We start from the raw sequence: 19,947 nt of genomic DNA, 5'->3' as shown, positions 1-19,947 counted from the left end.
AAATAAAAAGTTAAGACCTTAATCATTTTTCTGGACAACGAACATGTGTAATAAATATTCACGGTTTTAGAAAGAAAGTTATTACACATCAACGAGTATCGTTTGAACTGAGATTAACAGAAGAATAACAGACTACACTGACGCAATGAATACAGTATCACGAGGATCACAAGTAATCGGTCTTACATTCCGACAGCCATCGAAACCAGCTGCTGGCATCGTCGTCCCCTCCACGACTGAATGAATTGGAATGTCCGTTGACTAGTTATCCGGGCAACGATACCACAACGTTGAACATCAACAGCGGCGATGCGTGATGATGGATACCATAAACTACAAACTATCGACTACCGGTGTCATCAACCCAGGATACGCCTTTGAAAATAATCGCTACATAAATACATATTACGAACAACGTAAATCGTACTAAAAACACAATAACGAATCCCACCTGATATTACGATTAAAAAAACAAAAGATTTGCTACTCCGAATTCCGAGTCACACGATTCGCCTTGGAAGAAACGTAAAATCGCACCGAAGCCAACAGTCTCCCAGCAGGAACGTCTCAACGCGATGTCATTGCCTCTGAAAGCTTATCCGAGCAAGTTATCCGCGTGAGTCGACGTACTGCGCGAAGTCCAGCGGTTCACCGTACCGGAACCACGCTCCTCCAAGCCACATTCTTCGTCACTATATTTACGGCACTGTGTCATACTGTCTGAAGTCGGGAACGAAACGTGCGGAACGGAGAAACCGAGGTTACCGTGAGATTGATCCACCTTGTGACCCGAACGTCGACGATTCTCTTGGCGTTCCGAACGCGTAGCGAACAAAACGGAGCGAGAATCGACACGACAGCTTCGTGTCCTACAACGTAGATGGATATGAACGATAGGCAGGCGCGCGCTGCTGACATGCATTCGGGACGCGGACGTGTAGGTGATTCTGTCCGATGTATCGCCACTTCGAGACTTTCAGAATCGTTCTGTATAATGTTAAGTAACGGTACGAATGCGATTGTGCCAGGACGAACGAGAACGTGTACAAATAACAATGATACGCCGATACCGCGAACCTCCGGCGTGGACTTCATGTTCTTTCGTATCTGCTTACCATTTGCATGAACGGTCGCCTTCGTGGTTTCTCGTCCGAATAACGAGGATTGTAAGAGTCTTATCGACCGGTTGTGAAAAAAGGAATCATTTTCGAGGTCCAGTGGGATGGAGTACAACCTGAGAAGATTGAGATATTACGACTCGTCGACGGAAATTTTAACTCTAGTACACGAAAACACCTACACAGATTATTTACATAGATACAAGTAAGCATTGAGATATGACGTAATGCTTAAAAAACAAACATCAGAATATATTATGGAAATATCTACGCACGGGAATAATTAGGATTCAGAAAAAATAAAAGTACATGATATTGGTATACGCGTGAAATATACACGGAAGGCATTCCACCGGATGAGAAGTGTGAAAAAGCCGATTTAATCCTCCAATTATGAGTCCGATTCGTTGCGCACGTTCGAAAAGTGGCGATGTTGGAGCAATTTGCATTTATTTAAATCCCTCCGGCTTACGAGCATGCTTGTACCGTCCGTGTCACATTCGCACCTTTATCTTAAACGCACCGGTATCGCCGCCTTCGACCGCCACTTTTCGCCTCAAGTTTACGGACGTGCCGCGCCGGGGCATTGACTCCTCACCGATTTACTCTCGACAAGACATGGCTTTCGCACCGGTCGACGTTACGAGGACTCACGTAATTGCTGACGGCTGCTAATACGTCCTGCTGCGAGAGAAGAAAAACCAGATTCGCAACTTTGAAAGTGCGTCCGGTCGCCTGGATTCGCGGCGTCCCGCCACGAGGATCCTGACTAATTTCAAGAAAATCCGACTTCCAATTCGAACCCATTACAATTTTCAACTTTCCCCTCTCATTTTTCGTTTGTGCCCCGATCGATAGGTCCTGTGAATTGGATCGAAACGATCCTTGATCGCTCTTTTCATTTTGCTAACGTATAATGATACTCCGTTCCAACGTATTATAGAGTATGAATCACGGTAACCGCCTCGATGATTATCCTTGCAAAAAGCAACAGTGAATTCAGTTACGACGGAAGGAGGAAAGAAAGTAAGACGAAGTAACGAAAACGTTCGCCCGACGATGCCATTGGCGGCCAGAAGTCTTCCACAACCACGTAAATACATAGGATATTCGCCTTCCAGTTGAATTCAACGTGGGTGTCCATGTCCATGAACTCGCGCATGCGACGTTCGCAGTACGGCCGGGATATTAATCAAACGCAAACGATTATAAAGCTGGCTCGATCGACGCGAATATATCTTCGCCGAGGGATGACGTCAGCCAGGCCGGCGAGCACTTGACGGCAGCTCGATATACACGCAGTTGATCGCGCAAGAAACGTTTGTTTTTGCAAACGTCCAGCAGGAGAAAGAACAGAAAGAAAGAAAGGAACGGAAAAGAGATAATTTTAGCGTCGACCAGGCATTACGCCATGATACAGGTTTTAAATGCATATAATTTATTCCGCACGGCGACGGCGCGTGTCTCGTGCACGCCTCGCGGATCGCGCCGCAAACGGAAAGAATTCGCGAACAACGCGATAGTCCTGACGTTCACTAGTGCGCACGCGGGCTCGCTCACGCCCATGATCCCGTGTCGAGTAATTTATTCGCGTACCTCTATTAGGATTAGGTGTCGCGCCCTGTTCGCGAAACCGGCAGTAGCTTGTCGCTCGACGCGTTCCAAAACGGCTAAGCCCTCGAGAGACTCGCTAACTAGATCCAGAGAGTACACGGTATGCTGCATGGCTTCGTTCGTCCGGTCCGTGTCGCTAAAAGGGGTTGCAAGTGCACGGATACCGTACTAGTGGCAGTAACACTCGTCCACGCTCGGCTCGCGTGCCTTTCTTTTATTTGTCATCGATAGTAGACGCCTTGCCCCGTCAACGATGGACAACGAGGTCACTGTCAGTCATGGGAACGAGCGCGAGCGTCTCGACGCCGCATGTCGCGGACGAGAACACGTTGTAGCGAAATGTTTCGCATACTTTCACGATGTACCGTAAAACGATTAGACGATTGACGATTATCCGCCGTCAACGCGAACGAATTGTGACGTTGCTCGTCCTGAGTCTCGTTACATAGAGAACCGACACGATTTGTTCGTTCGATACGAGACTGATGTATTCTAAGACTGATATCAGGCAGCAGCGATTAGTATAATGATAGAAGCGGACAGCAAGCATACATATAGGTCGATATCTTTGAAACGCTAGTCGTGTTTGTTGTTTTTTAATCGAACGATCTCTTATCGATTTCTTGAGAAATGCTGATTTGTGCGTAAAGAGGAGATGACATGTATGGAATCAAAGCGATACCCTTCATTGAGTCCCAGCTATTCGAATTATTTCATCAGATTCGGTGACGTGTAAGTATCAAACGATACGGTATGCGCTTGATAGAAGCGTACGAGATAACCAAGAGACGAATAAAGAAGCGATTGAATGTAACCCCTAGACTGGTCGGTCGATAGCACCAGGCCTGTGTCATTCTTGATTTAACGCAACCTTACCGAGATCTAGATTGCGTCGAGCGTTTAGTTACGGCGATGACAACGGACGATCGTCAGACCCGAGTGATTCACCCGCACTTGAATGACTATTAGTTTGTAAGAAAAACTACTCTAGTCGATGATCTGTTAAATTGCTTCAATAACTTTATTTTTGCCGCCAGAACTATTACTTCAATATTAGCGAAACGTTCAACGACATTTCATAAAGTTAATCAATACGTAGATCATAAAATCTTAAGTTCCAAACCATTACATCAACATTAAGCTGCATCTTCGTTAAAGCGACAAGCAAGAACTTCTTGTTTAGGTTTCAAATTTCGCTCCACATTCCAAATTGTTAGCTGCTTCTCGATGTTTCTGCACGTTCCTTCGCGTTTCTAACAAATTGTTGAATGTTATTGGATTCTACTCAGAGTTGTTGCTTGACAGAATTGTTGAGCGAGGACGTAACTTTAGGAAGCACCGCACGACAAGGTTCAAAGAACTTTTTGACTCGTATGTATACGGCTACAAATGTTCGTCGCAACGGGAACCGGCCCGGCGACGGCCAAAGCGGCAGCAGGAAGGCACGCGCGCGCGCCGCGTCAAAAGACGTCGGGTGTGCTTACGAATATGAAAAGTACGCACATTTATGAGCTAAGCAAACGCGCGTGCGATGCTGCACACGTTCATGGAACGGAACTATCGGACAGGTTACCGGGTTATGTGGATGGAAACACACTCGTACACGCTCACGCTTGGATATGTGAACACCAGATTACGCGCGAGCCACGGCTCCTCGTAAACGTAATGTTTCCTGCACACCCTATTCCCCTTTCTCTTCTCTAGCTACTTACATACGGATAAATCGCCGTAAAGATGGTCGAGGCAGATGCATCCCTGCGTCCTCGAGCGATCGAGGAAACGAGAACACATCGACGGACCACGGGAAAATATGGTGTTGTGGTATAACGTGAGAAATCCCGGCGAGAGATCTCCTCCGGCCGTGTATCACCGTTGTGTGGCCACCGATCATTTCATGCTTGTTCTACGTCCCGTCACCGAACAACCAGAAAGATTTTGCACCGTTAGGACGTCTTATCGGACAGCGTGTGCATTATTGCATCGATATTTCACGCCACGCTGGGACAACGCCAATAGGGAAAATACCACGTAGAATTCGCCGAGGAAAATGATTCACGGTGCTCGTTACCTTTTGAATGGTAACGCGCCGATGCGTGGGCACGATTGCGCTCCGATACGTGGAGCACTCGTGGTAATTATTCAGGCGCACCATTTCTTTGATCTTTTTAAATTATGGACGTACGAAGCTTTCTTGGAAGATTTGTAGAATTTATAGAACTTTCGATGTCTGTGTAACCTCGTTACAAGCATGTATATTTGTCTCACAATGGATTCACTAGGTCTAGAAATTTTTGATCGTGAATCTTAAACAGTTTTAGAAGAAAATTTGAGAAGTTTAATGATTAATGGTATGCTGGAGTAAATAAGATCCGGAGTCCTTATCTTGCATCCACGATATCGAGAACGTTCTAATCTCATGGTCTCTAGAACATCCCCTATTACTCTTGTGACCCTTCCAACCATTGAGAACTCTCGAACTACATAACCTAAGATCGAAGACCACCTAACCTCAGGATCTATAAATCTAGAAACGTCTATATCGAATTCTATGAATTTTGATTTCTATCGTATGGTAGATAGCCCGACAAATCCTCATCGAATACTATGAATTCAACGGTCGCTGTATCGTGTTTGATAGACCCAGCGAGATCTCGATCGAATCTACGGACCTCCTATCGATTCCAATATATAAGAACGCCACCATATCGCGCCTGATAAATCGAAATTTACCCGTATCAGCTTTGTCCTTTCTATATCCTCCAACAAATATCTTCTCCTTACTGAACAGAGAAAAGAAATGAAGCACGGTAAGAGAATCGAGCTAGCGGCTCTTATAGCGTTCAGATATTCCTTTGTATGCCAGAGAAGTATCATCGGAAAGCGAACAGCTCATAATAACTGTCTACCGCGTTTCTTCGATTTTATGGCGCCATTCACGGTGGTATCTCATCCCCATTTTTTCTCCATTGTACATGTGGCTCAAGAGTATCGAATTTGAATGTTACATTCGCAACAGTGGCGAAGGCGTTCGACTTTTCGCATAATGCTAAAATACGATAACAGCTGTGCCGTGGCTGAAGTGCATTAATAAAATGACATATGAGAGTCCTTGATAACCAGTTTTCACCCGACTCCCGACCACTAATTTTCCCACTTATCATTCTACGCTGCTATGCTGCGACTCCTAATAATCCGTTTCGCCTCGTAATAATGTGATCAATCAGTTGTTTCGACAACGGAGAGCCAGTCGGTAGAGCCCAGAGGGAAAAAAGGTATCGTTTCAATTAGTTCCCTAACGAGACGCCCGAAGGTTCCGAATAAATGTAGGACTACCTAGAACAATACCCCATTATATCAGATCGAGCCCCGATATATTAGCTACGGGTTGGAATAAAAAACTGATTAGAATCACACTCCTGCTACTCTAAACGCTGGGCCGGTGTACGCGGTAATACGTAGCCTCGAGCCGGAGGTATCAAACTTGCCTACGTTTTCCGGTTACAAATTAATTTCGAGGCTAGCGTCGAAGTAAGACCCACCGCCGTTATAACAGCAAAGGCGGAAAATGTAAATCCCATCGAGACACGGAGCGCGTAGGTGTTACGCGGCATTAATACCCTCTCGCGAGATCTTTCCCCATGCACATGTCTACCGCAACCGATCGCGAGAATAATAACGTGGATTCCTTTTTCGGTCCGACGAGACTCGTAAGCCTTTCATCGCCTCTCGATTAATACGCTAGATCCATTAGTAACGCTACTTCGTTAAAAAATCTAATAAACACCCTCGAGTCTTTGCTGCTCGTGCGCAACCGAACTATATAAGTGGATAAATCCTGTATATTATCATCTTAGACTACTTGTTCCCCGTTATTTCTGGTTTATAGGTTAATTTGTCGAAACAAGGGAGAACGAATGGTCCGTGTCGAGATTTTACAGTCGAAATGTTAGCGAAATTAACGCGCAACGTGCAATTTCACCGACCACTTACGATCGTAATAATTCTCGCAGCGTGTATTTTAGGTGAATAATCGTGGTAAAATGGATTTATTCTCGCCGTTTAACGACGTCTTTACGCGATTATTACGCCGAGGAGACCGATATTGATTCCCACAAAGCGTAGTTTTCACACAAGAAAGCAACGACGCGCTATGGAGATACGAAATCCCGTGGAATGCCGATCTCACGAGTGCGTTCGTTGCGTAACTCACTGGATAACGGTACCGTTTCACACCGATAACATCGACGGGGAAAATCGTTTAGTGAAAACCTATCAACCTAATGGCTCGCTTCAGTATTTTATAATCGACATAACCGAGTTGCATTTAGACACTCTATCATTTGGAAACGTACAATATTTCCCCCACAGACCTAAATCTTTCGTTGCCACAACGTTCGCGGCTTTAAATCAATCCCTTTCAAGGTGCTTTGAATCTGAAGCAATAGGTCTACGAACGTCGATACGAAACCTAATTCCACCTTTCCATATCGAAAATCAAGATTTACGTTCATTGATCTCCTAACGTAGCAGGATAATATCCATTTTCTAAACAAATCTTTCCCAACTGCGCCTAACGGTCTCGACAGTAAATCACCCCCTTTCAGACTGTTCAATTTCTCAGTGAACCGAATCGAACACGCGTCGACGCGACTCCAAAATTCCGCACAAAGCCAAGATTTCCTTCTGGCCTTTCATCGATCGGGGCACGCGTTTCCTGCGCGGCGCGTTTGCTCGTGATGCTATACAAACACGGCTGGAACAGACACGCCGCAAATTGCGGAGCGCATACAAAAGGAAAGGTTAAGCCTCGCTGCACATACACGCGTACACGGACACACACGCACCGGCAACAACCATTAAGTGCGTGGGTATATACCCGGGCAACTCGTACTCCCGCACGCGGCCGCCGATAGTTATCGATTCTGCTAATCGACATTAGCATTCCAAATGTCAATATATACCCGGTATAATCCAAGTACACATGCGGCGGGCACAACACGCGCGTTTGTACACGCGTGCACCGATCGAGGGTAAGTCGTATCGGGAGAAAGTTACGATACAGCCATGGCGCAGGCGTAGGAATACAAGGTACTCCTCGAGCCAGTGGCATGACAGTGCTAAATGGTTCTAACCGCGTTAACGACACACACCGGCTGGATTTTGCCACTCACCCGATCGCTGATCAGGAACGAAGCAGTCTCGCGCTGCGAGACAGATCGCTACCCTCGATGCTCGGCGCATTACATCAATTACGATATGGACGCGAAACTTCAAAGCAGCGGCGAAATTTATCGGTGCACAATGAGACATTAATCCGAGCGTTCGCGATCATTTACATAACTGCCCGGTAATGGCGGCTCGACGTCGGATTGATGCTAATTAAGCTTCAATGGGCATCGATCACCTAACTGACTTTCCTCAATCCAAATCAAGGAAACAATAGAAGCCAAGAGGGGATTATGAAATCTGCACAATTTTTTAGTTTGGTTCGTCTCTTTATAGTCGTACGATCTATTTATTCATAAACAGATCGGTATCGATGCAGTATGTACGTCGAATTGTTTTTTGTAATCTCGGCAACATGTATATTTCCACCTTATAATTAAGATACCAGCATAGATAAAAATAATATGGACAAGTAGCAATTAAGGACGAGACAGAAATGTCAATTTGATTATCTTTTATGTGTAATTTAAATCAATTTACGCGTTTCCAGTCTTCGTTCGGCAGCGCATAGCAGGCAAATCAGTAGCACCTTACACATGAAAAACCAGAGCCGATTGATACGACTTTCATCTGGATCGTCGTACATATCTGCCTTAGCTATCTCCGATCAAGTTTCTCACGTGCAAAAAGTGCAACTAAATTACCAAGAGGAAAGCACTTGGCGATTTGTACTCCTGAACGTTCCCAGGCTGCTTCGTCCATCACGTTTGCTCGTCGATACGAATTTCACGTATACGATGGCGTAAAATAAAACCGCGTCTCCATGCGTTCGTCGCGTGTTCGCCGGCAGGAATGCGGTCGTATCTAGTCCGGAAAACGCGACGCGTGTGGCATAGAATTGGATAAAAGCATCGCTGCTTTTGTATCTGGCTGGCGTAACACGACCTGACGACGAGAGTCGCGATACAATTTCACGTGGTAGCGAAAAATACCTAAGCCACCAAGGAGAAGACAGACGTTCGTGAAATCTCGTGATCAAAGCGGTGGACACGCGATAGAATCCTTGTTCGAGGCGACCCGATTGTGTCAGCTCGAGACGAGCATGCTTCGCAGATTCTTCTAGACGTACCGTTAAGTAACCCCGGTGAAAATAATGAGATCGAGCGAATCTGTTCGAGGCCGACATCAGCTGTTGCGAGTCGAGCGTCGCATCGTCGCCGCTGTGGCGCCGCGGCTATATGATTTGATTCAATCTTGTCCTGTTTCGAGAACAAAATAGCTACGAGTTTGGAATCTGTACGGTTGAGATAGGTCTAATAGTTCAAGTTAGTTAAGGATAATTGGCATAATTAAATAGGATGGAAAGTTTAAAAGTATAGTTAGTGCGTAGAATTAATTAAATTCATATACTGCCCCTTTCATCCGGTCACAGGCAATAACAACGTTCTCATAAATTTGCGAGTCCTTGGTACTCGTTATCCTTGAGAGTAGCATAAACGATGAGAAAAAATACGTACGTCTAGAACGATTTAGATAATTTTAATATTAACCGACGGTAATTGTCCTGTCGAGAACAAGGTACTATAACAGTAAAGCAAGTAATGATCCTTTTCCTTGGTATCGGCTCAAAATTCCTGTACTCGGCAAACGAGTTAGACCAAGAAATAAACCAAATAACATCATCTCCAACCTACTTGCCTACAAAGTGACTCAAACGCTTCGTACCTAGTACGTATCGGACAGTGAGCGGAAACTGTTTGAATCTTCGCGTAACCTACCGGAACGCTTTCGCAACCGCGACACGTTCGATCGCCAAATTCGTAGCTGCTAGCAAATTCTCTTCCTTTCCAGTCGCTCTTCCCCTTCCTTTCCTTTTACACCGGCCTCGATTTTCGAGCCACCGCTGCTACAATCCACTTTAAAATTCCTCGTACGATATTCAGACCCCTTTGCAAGCTCGTACCTTGGCGATCTCTGGCAAAGCAGGCTCGTGTAACATGCGACAAATATCGACAAGCACCCAGTCGTAAACGTCGCGAATTATTGCGACGGTAAATCCCGGTTCGAAGGATAACCGAGCCGTGCAAAGCGGCGATAACGAGCGTCCATGTTTGCTCGTATCGAAATCACGATACAGAATGGAGAAGAAAGAGTAGCGAGAGAAGAGAAAAGAGAAAGAATGCCAGGGAGCAACTGGCTCTCGATTCCATCACAGGCTTTATTTACACTGGTTCGAAACCTAAGTCAACAATCAGGCCGAATACCTGCAAAGAGTATAACAACGCCTGCTTTACCTATGGGTATCCCCATGAATCATGAAAATATTTCTCAGAGGCGTTTTGTCACTTCTCCTAAACGAAGAATTCGACCAACCTACCCTGTCGTTCGTCTTGCTTTCATTTTGGACTATAATGCTGTACGAGAATGCAAACAACGCGCAACAGAATATTACCAGAAACCTCAAGCCCGGTCTAATCCATTATCGTTTGGACTTTGAGCACAGAGATGTGTCACACGTGGGCTAATTCCAACCAAGAACAAAATGGACAGACGGAGGGTCTTTTCGAGGTAGAAGACATTCTTTGTATTTCAACGAAGTTCGGTAAATGTTTGGCGCAGTGTAATTAGTATCGGATTACTTACATTTTAAATCCTCCAGTTCATCATAGATGAAAGAAAGACCAGAGGTTATCGATATGTAAAGAAGGCTATGATTTCGTCCATTATAGTTTATTGTTTGCTGAAAAGTATATCCATATAATACCAAAGAATAATCGCAGCACAAACGATCGAGGCGTTATTGGCAATTCGCTAATCATCTCGGTTTCTTCGGGCGAAGAAAGAAAGTCATACGGCGACCGAGATACGCCACGTTGCAATGAAATCGTATAACAAAGCGGTTAAATTTGCCTTGAATTTCTTGCCGCAACGTATTCTCAGATTATTACAGCGCGCGCTATTCCGATCATGCGCCGTTTAACCTGACATTCAGGGATTTGTCTGTCGCAAGTGAACTCGGTTTGCGCAACCTCGCGAGATACGGACAGGAAACATTAGCCTGACGCTATTCTTAATTTCGATACGTTATTGCGGTTATTACGAATCACGATGTTATTAAATACATCATTGGGCAATTGAAAAACACTTTGCAATTCAAAGATGGAATGCTGAGGATGGAAAGGGAAAATGATATCTCGATAACGGTATCGAAAATTTCTTAATGCTTGTCTTGCCGAAAGGATTCAAGAGCAAAAACATTAAACGATCCTGTCGGCGAAATGAAGCGTGACAAATATTTTCGCCAAGAAACCACCGAGCAGATTTCACAGAATCTCCTAATGAATTTATACGGGCTTTCTCGCAAATTCCGATGTTTTTCCATCGATAAAACACATAAAGATACGAATATTTTGTACAAAGCGCGCTCTTAAAAATATACAAGGTCCGTATGGGTTATTATATATATATCTATCTATTAGCAAAGGAATTCTTTTGTATAAATTTATGACCAACTCTGACGAGACAATCGCTATCTATCTCGCAGAAACTGTGTACCTAAGAGGGATTCGAGCGAAACAAGGCAGACTACGAGCTAGTTAACCGTTATCATTGTTTCGTGTACCAAACGTGTTGAATAACAGCACGCTTGGGCGCATCTTGCAGTCACATAGCCGAGCGATCGTTAATTAAAGTAATAATGGTATTATACTCATTTCGAATATAGAAGTCGATGTAGCGGCGTCCACGCATCGTCGCTCAACTATCGAATTCGTGATCCTTCGAACCACGGGGAAACCAGAAAAAATAAAATGCGTAATCTTCGCTACTAGATAACAGCTGAAGTGATGAAACACAGTTCTACCAGATGTATCACGGCTACCGGAAATCTTATGCTCGGCTACCGTTTGCAACTGTTATCTCCTTCTCTGTGCAACGATCCGATAAAATGATCGATATCGATGAATCTCGATACCGTCTTCGCGAAGAATGCGAGGTCCGTAGCATAAATAACAAACGGTTATCTCGAGAAGAAGCGAGGAATTCTCGTTATGAAATCTACGATATAACATAGTACCGACGAATAAAATAAGCCCGATGCAATCACTCGTCGAGCATTCTGATAATCGAGTCTGCAGGACATCGCAGAAAAGTTGGACTCCGCGAGAGGAAGAAAATTGCGAGATGTTAACAGTACGATATTAACGCGACCGAGGGAAAATGTTTATCTATCGTAAATGCTATACTATCGCTTGCAATTCACGTTGTGCGATTTCAGGAATCTCGGATTGGTAATAAAGACGGTTTATTATTCGACTTTCTTTTCCTCTATCTGGAATTCTCTCTTTTCTCGGGCTGATTGCTCGACAACGAGTCGGTTAAAACATTGATTGCATATATCGCGATTGGGATTCCGTAAGAGGCGATATACGTGGCCTTATTTCAGTCAAGGACTCTCATAATTTTTCGAGATCATCGACTTCGATAAAGTTTGATTTTCTGCCGCGACGCCGGCACTCGGGTTTGCTCGAGCGCGAAACAAACGTGAAAAGAAAGGAACCGGACTCAACGCGTCGCGGTCGCGCGCGAACCGGTGAACGTTTTTAAACCTTATCATTGACCTATCATATGGAAATGAGCAGATAACGTATTGACTATGGAAAGGATAATATTTAACCCGGCCGAGAGAAAAATCCCGAGCCATTGTTGGTTTCCTTTGTCCACGTTTCTGCTCAAGATAGCTTATCTTCTTTGCATTAGCACGAATCCGTGTGTACCTACCATTCTCCACACCCGATTTCTGCGTTTTGTCACAAAACTTTCTAGATAAATATTAAGGATGATGGAGAGTTAGATTAGTTTCACTCAGGTCAGAACACCAGTGAATACCCAAGGGTCGTTCATAGTTCGCGGGCGAATCGCTTGCACAATGACCGGTTTGCTTTGTGCGACGTGTCATCGACATTTGCAGAATCGCTCATTGTCGCAAATGACTCGAGCTCTGCGGCACGAATTGTCGGTTCGAGCAAAAGGCACGCAAAGACTATCTCTCCACTGGAGTCTGTTCCATCGTGTTATCTATTATCGATTATAAATCGCCGTCGCGTTGGACCTGCGGCTAAATCCGAGATGCATCGTCGTCTCGATGCATCGAATACACGGCGTTAAATCGATCGTTCCTTTTCTTGAACACAATGGGAGAAAAGCAACGACGTTGAGCGACGACGAGACTAAATTTAGTTGGACGCCGTGTAAATGGCCGTGAATACTTGGCAGACATCTCAAGGCTCTTTCCGATAACACAAGTCAATCCGGTCGATCAACTTTACTCTAAATTGCCCAGGGAAAATGGAATATAACGGAAATTTGTCTCGTCTCCAGATTAATTCAGGTTGATCCGCACTTTCAAAAGATAACCACGAGGTAGGTTGGAATGACTTGATGCGATAGGAAATCCCGCCACTTAAATGATAATAACAGTCCGGTGTTAATGCATTCCAGAGATTTACCGAGTCGTTTATCATAAATCGCCAATAGTATGCAATAAAGTTGCACGTAGGTAATATCAAAACGCAACAAGTAACAACCGATGGGTTCAAGAGAATCCCATTGCTCGTGCACGTTACTTCCTTTCGATCTCCAACCCTCAACCCCATCGATTTCTTAAGATTACGGTTCAATCGTCGATTATAGTTACTCCGGATAGTTGCCTGTGGAGAATGGCTATTGCCTGCCAACAGGAATATTAATGCGAAAGTTATTTGCTAGGCCGATCTTTTCCTTCCTTCCCTCGGTATTCACCGGCTCGTCTACCCATTCCCTTCGTTATCCTACATTACTCCCCGTTTAATCTCTCTTTTTCTCCGAGCGAAGGACATCCGGTTTCGTCGTCCGGCGAGCATCCGCTGCTCTGCTATAGAACAACCGGCCCAGACGTGCGAAACGGTAGGAGGCCGACCGGATAGAGAAACGGCTACGAGAGAAATGCTCGAGATGCTTCGAGATACGCAGGCTAGACCGTCGTCGACCAAGTAAATCGCAGATCGTCGCTTCAGATATCATCATTCAGCAGTTTCGCGTCGCGAGATCTCTTCAAGTAGTGACACATCGGCGATATTTTTCGTCCAACAACTCTTTACTCTCGGATCGTACGCGTCGAAGTGAGTCGGTCCAAATAATTGCCGGATCATCGGTCCGAATGACTTCATACTCTTCGTAGGTACCTTAGACGGCTCGATGCGCTAGATAACATAAGGTATTCGAAGTAAATATTAGCGTACTGGATGTACGGTTCGTTTCTTCCGCCTCTGATATCCTGAACCGCCTTTGCGAACGCGATTCTCTAATTGCTCGCTTCGAGCAACGTAATAAAACGCAATGCCCGATTCCTACATTGAGTAACGCACATAGCCGCACGGGCAAATAAACTTCGATTATTATTGTTTCTAGCGTGGGCAATTTACGGTAGAACCGTAGAACAGCGAGCCAGGGATCTGACTTACGTTAGTGGTGCACGATCATTCTTAAGCGTCCGTGGCTTGCTCCGTGCAGAAAAATTCCGTGCCCTCGTATAGTAGTTCCTAGATTAGCAAGTCACTAATGACCCGGCCATTCGTCATGCTACATAATTCTCCTCCCGTGTTTGATACTAATATGAATTCGTAGCAGAGCAGCAAGTCGAACTGCTCCTTCGGGTTTCTACTGCTCACGGATATACCATAATGACCCTCTCGCGGCGTCAAGAACGCCTCGGAGTTAAAACTCCGAATATCTCTCGAATTCGTGCGAGTGACCCAGAATATTACTAACTTCGTGAGAAAACTGGAACGTCTTCTAGTCAAACTGGCTTGCCGTTCCAACCGGCAATCGGTGAGAAGAGGTGCGAGCAACGGAGCCAGAGACCTATATTTACCGTGACTACCACGAACTCGCGTAATCGGCGAGAGGGAGACCGAAACACCTCCCGCACAGCGTCGTCGAGCCATACGTGCTCTATTAGAGGCAATGGTGTTTCACCTATGCTCCATGCAAACGCTTTTCTTCCATTCGGGACAAAAATTTCTCTATATACAATTCCTATCGGATTCTTTTACCGGATCTACGATTTCCTCTGGAACCTTGACCGATATCCAAGCAGATGCTGCGTCGATTGTAGCTGCGTCGAGTGTGCATTATGCTACTTTGCATAATGTTACTCGAATAATAATTAAGCTGGACGAAACATAATACATTGTAAGACTTAAGGCGAGATTGCATGCAACAAGTGTTGAAATTCAACAAGTACTGCTAGCTATAACGTCATCGCGTTATATCGTTAAATTATTATACATGTGCAATGTGATAAGCTCGGTATTGATCGAATGGCGGCAACTCGTTAGGTGGTAAGCAAAACAGAAACATAGCGAATTAATCAACGGTAATGATCTCGAAATACGACCGACGAGTAATTCCCATAGGTTTACCCGGGGATAAGAGAATCGTCTTCGCACGTACGTACGTACATCGATACCTGCTTATGCTGGTAATTATTACATCAGTCTCGTAGATAAAACTTAAAAAACGATTTATCATAGGATTTTTTCGAAAGTACCAGAGTCATTGAAACAGGAATCGCGCAATGCTCACGAGCTCTCGCGTGAAAACAAAAACGAACAATGTTATGCTATAGTTGTATCGAATCCAGTGCTGTGGTAATTTATATTCGAGCAATCTATTTTCTATCACTCGTCGAGGAAAATTCGTGTGATCGAGATTTATCTAAAATAGAAAGTGAAAGGAATAAGCTTGCGTAATTTGTCTTCCATATATTAACAATTACTGCCAGTGTCATGCTTTTTTCCTATCAATCAAAAATATTCAATGGCAGAATCGCAGTTTCACGAGCTCAATGAAATACGATCGTGAGTAGGAACTTAATTTTATCGAATGATTCCTCGCGGTAGTATTTCCGAGAAAATCTACGTGTGGGTACTCTCGCTTCATTGAAGAATCTCTGAAAGTCAATATGTATCCCGGAAAAAACCTCGCTTTCTGTTACGACCCAACTACGAACTATTTAGTTCGACAATAAGGTTGTCGTAGTGGATACGCAATGAATGTATGTGCTGTTTACGCCGTGCGTCATGTCTCCTTTCATTTACTAAACTCCTGATCTTTGATGTTGTATCTTCACTATACATTAACACTCGGTTGAATTAGAATTCGCGTGGCACGCTGAATAAGTACACTTAGTACACGTTGTACACAACGACGTGTAGCAACGTGTAATACCGAACAAATATTTACTGACGAGCTAGCTAGGAAATCGAGGGGATTCGCGTGAAAACGCGTGTTTGAATTACTAATCGTGCCACGGTATGAATGTCGGTTGACGGCCGTCGAAAGCAAGGCAACTGAAACGTTTCACGAGCGTTTCAAATTCTGATTTTATCTATAAAAAGTGATTTCGTTACCCTACTTTCGTTGCTTTCCATGGCATCCATATAATCACCATAATAGCCCGCATAAATTCCCTCCCAGTCAAAATTTTCATTTACTCGTGATAGCAAACTTGGTAGACACACGATGAGCAAAAACAACCCGTTTATGGGTGTTCCAGGGTGAAACAACTCCTGATGAACAAGAAGCAAGGAACTCAAAGCGTCAGACACGAGGCGAATAGACGAACTTTCACTTTAATTCGCTGACGAGAGGTCGCGACCTCGGTCGATTCGACCTGATCGGTGTATAAGTTAATGGTATTTTAACAAGGATCACATTCGGGTACCCGGCATAGCTCTGCTTATTCATTCAACTTTTGCCCGAGACCGTAATTAACAAGCGTAGGTAGGTACGTTGATATCGATGGCCGGTAGCACGTGAGGTTCCTCATACGGCAGGATCCTTCTGTCCTTAAAGCTGGTCATGATTCATTCATGAGGCGAGTCTTCAATTGCAATCAGCAACCAGGGAAACGAGCACAACTGTAGGCAAGTTTCGCGATACTCGATGTCAATTTCTCGCTACATCCTTTCCAGAAACAAGTATTAGCATCAAGGTCGTCGAAATTACTGGACGAATATTTCTATTCAATTGCGGTAACTAATTCTATTAGGACTGACAATGACATATTGAATGGGCTTAATTATTCGATTTTCAGATCTGAATGACAGAGTCGAACGAAAAACAGAGATAGGGCCTGGGCGGTGTTATTTCATCGATTCGTGTTGCTTCAGGCAGATCGTACGAAAAAGTATCGTGTCGAAAGGCCGGGGAAGGAAGCGGCTTCGACCTTCGACGACGCGAAGAAGAAACAACCCACGGATTTATCGACGTAAAGGTCAAGGCACTCGAAAGTATATGTATATCGAGTCGATGTCAAGGCCGACGTACTCGCTGAACGATACAACGCCGTGCGCGTGTGAATTTTTCATTGGAAAATCGGTTGGTTCAAGGTTTACGAACTGATGAGTCAGAAAGGAAGAAAATAAAATAACGAAAGAAAGAGAAAAAGATTATGAGATAAAAGCTAGGAATTTTACGAGTGCGAATGAAAATATAGGGCTACAGAGGTATATATGTGTAGTTAAATGATAAATGTGTAGATAAATGTGTAGTCACGATCTTATAAACAATCCATTCGCAATATACAAGCTATAGGTATATTAAAAACATTCCCATATCAGACGTAAATTCCTTCTTTCAACCTTCACGTTTGACTCACTGTCCAAACACGAGATATCCTAAGCACTTTAACCAGCACATCAACAAAGAGACCCAAAACGCTTCACCAAGACTGATGCTACTTACTAACACATTTTCCATACACGCGAATACGAAAATTGCTATTGAACGTATAAATAAAACGAGGTAACGGGAGAACATGCAATCTTCCTAGTGGAAAGCAATTCGAAAGAACAATGTGCCATGCGGAAAATGGTCGAGGTCCGTGTGTGAGAAAAATTCTCTGAGAATGTTTAGCGTGCTGTTAATGGTGAATACATACAATCGGGGATGCGCGCACTTCGTGTCTAGATATCCCGTTGCGAGCTCGTTCCTGCCGCCGATGTTGAGGCTGTTGCTCGCGAGCAACACACAAATACCGAAGATCCGGTAAGGATCGTTATCTCTCGAGCTTGCCTGTGCAAACGAAAGAAATGCGACCCGTTAAAATACGCGGCGATTCGTTCCTTCTCACCGTGTGAGAATTACGACGTGATGCGCGCGCACCGTACGCCATGCTCGATTTTTCGCAAATGATTACGTTCGAAAAACAACGTGATTATGAGTAAGACGAGTGTTTACGATGATAATGTGATCGAAGCCCAGTGACAGTACGTTTAATTTTGTTCGATCGACGCGATCGAGGTAACAATTACGAAGCTATTATGTAACGATCGTATAATTTTCGTTTGCACGTGGAACAACTCCGACTCTCGGTTTCGAAAGGAAAAAGGAGAACGCAACCTATACAATGCTCAAGGGGAACGAGGATCAACCATGCAGGTGTACGAGTAGAACATAAAGCCAGGTACCCTGTTCCGCTTTCCACAAGAAATGCAAGAAACAACAACTCCGACGAGTCGAGGTCGCCTAGAGCGTCTCGGGTTCGCAAGCCCATGGAATCCGAGGGGATCGTAGCCGTCGTCGTATTCTATGCCACCTGGCAGCGAACTGACAGCTGGTGGAGACCGACGAAATAGAAAAATGAAAACAAATAGATACCTGTAAGTTGGCAGATTCCCACCTGTTGATTCAGCGTCGACTAGGTTTTCTTGCGGTTGCTACGCGCGGGCCCGGTTCCAACGGACAAGCGATATCCAGGATGACGACCGGTCGTGGTTCGTAGAAGGCACACAGAGTAAGTCGGAGAGAGAGGTTAGAACGATCGGTAATATCGTGAGAGCGACAGAGACCGAACGAGCACATCCACTGTTACACGCACAGCACGTTAACGCGCCGGCTGAATCCTGCCCCGCTTTACACCACGTGCGAGATCTTTCGTTAATAATAATCGACCGGTAAAACGATCGTGTTGTCACGGTGACATCGTCGCGGGGGCAGGTATAACGTTAATACGCGAACAAGCGTCTTTCTTAGCGTCTCGTGACGACGACAGAAAGGACACCGTCATTCCACCGTCGATTTTGGAACGAGGAGCGTTCCACGATCCACTCCGCGCGAGCGCTGATACACGACTGTAGCCGAAGTTGCACGACAGCATGACCGAGCAGAGGGGCCGAGAAACGGCGAACGAAGCCGAATCGGCTCGACTCTGACCGACCGCGGCCGAACCCACAAGATGGAATGCACGCGGACGGAAATCAGGCGGGATCGGAATCGGGATCGAGCTTGGGTTTGCGCTCGGGCTCTCGGGATTGGGCTCGGACTCTCCGGTTCGAAGCCGATCCAAGGCAAACGACCGCTCTACCCCGCTTCTTTCGTTCCTCCGCACCGTACAGCCCCCACCGGCTGGTATAATCTATGTCTATTATCCTCCTCTCTGTGTTTCTTTATTCCCTATATACCGGCATCTTTGTCCCCCATCTTCTTCTCTCGTCCGTGATGTTGATTTTCTAGTTTGTTGTAATATTCGCCATGCGAAATTCGCGGTCGAGATAGACGGTAATTAACGTGCTGTTGCATCTAGACTGGTATAGCGACCTTTTTTTGCAATTTTCTAGTTTTTAATCATTCAGTTGATTCCCTTGAAATCGCGAGCAAATTAAACCGAAGTTCCATTTCTTCCCGATCCATCGTCGCATTTGATAATTCTCAGCTTGACGATTGGTCTCTATCGAAGTCGTCGAAGAAGTGAAAGCAATTTATCGAGACGACGTTTTCACTCGCGATGTGGGTGTAGCGCAATTGTTAAAAAAGAAAGAACAGATAAAAAAGACGCCTGGAAGTTTCTTTTCGTGCGACGTTTGTTTCGTCGTGCAACCCGTGTCTCATTTACATATCCCGGAATGTGAAATTGAAGATGATAAATAAGAGCAAAAGTCATTTAATGGCAAAACTCGGTACCAAGGTGCGGGATGAGACGTATAAAAATTCGTGGCGTATCGCGTAC

The 19,947-nt window shown here is 44.9% G+C and overlaps 1 protein-coding gene across 2 annotated transcripts in view; it reads right to left on the bottom strand.

Moving 5' to 3' along the window:
* Nucleotides 1-19,082, bottom strand: part of Shrm (shroom) — a 126,939-nt gene extending 107,857 nt beyond the window's left edge. Inside the window, exon 1 of one of the 2 annotated variants that reach the window (XM_069109478.1) lies at nt 18,600-19,082. The gene's annotated coding sequence lies outside the window, so the exon portion shown is untranslated. The remainder of the gene's footprint in view (nt 1-18,599) is intronic. The other variant, XM_069109486.1, reaches the window with a different exon arrangement.
* Nucleotides 19,083-19,947: the final 865 nt, after the last annotated feature.

This window comes from Bombus flavifrons, chromosome 1 (assembly GCF_040668555.2).
Source record: "Bombus flavifrons isolate JBK064 chromosome 1, iyBomFlav1_principal, whole genome shotgun sequence".
Classification (NCBI taxonomy): domain Eukaryota; kingdom Metazoa; phylum Arthropoda; class Insecta; order Hymenoptera; family Apidae; genus Bombus; species Bombus flavifrons.
The sequence above is the reverse complement of the archived record's forward strand: the minus strand, read 5'-3'. Positions and strand labels throughout refer to the sequence as shown.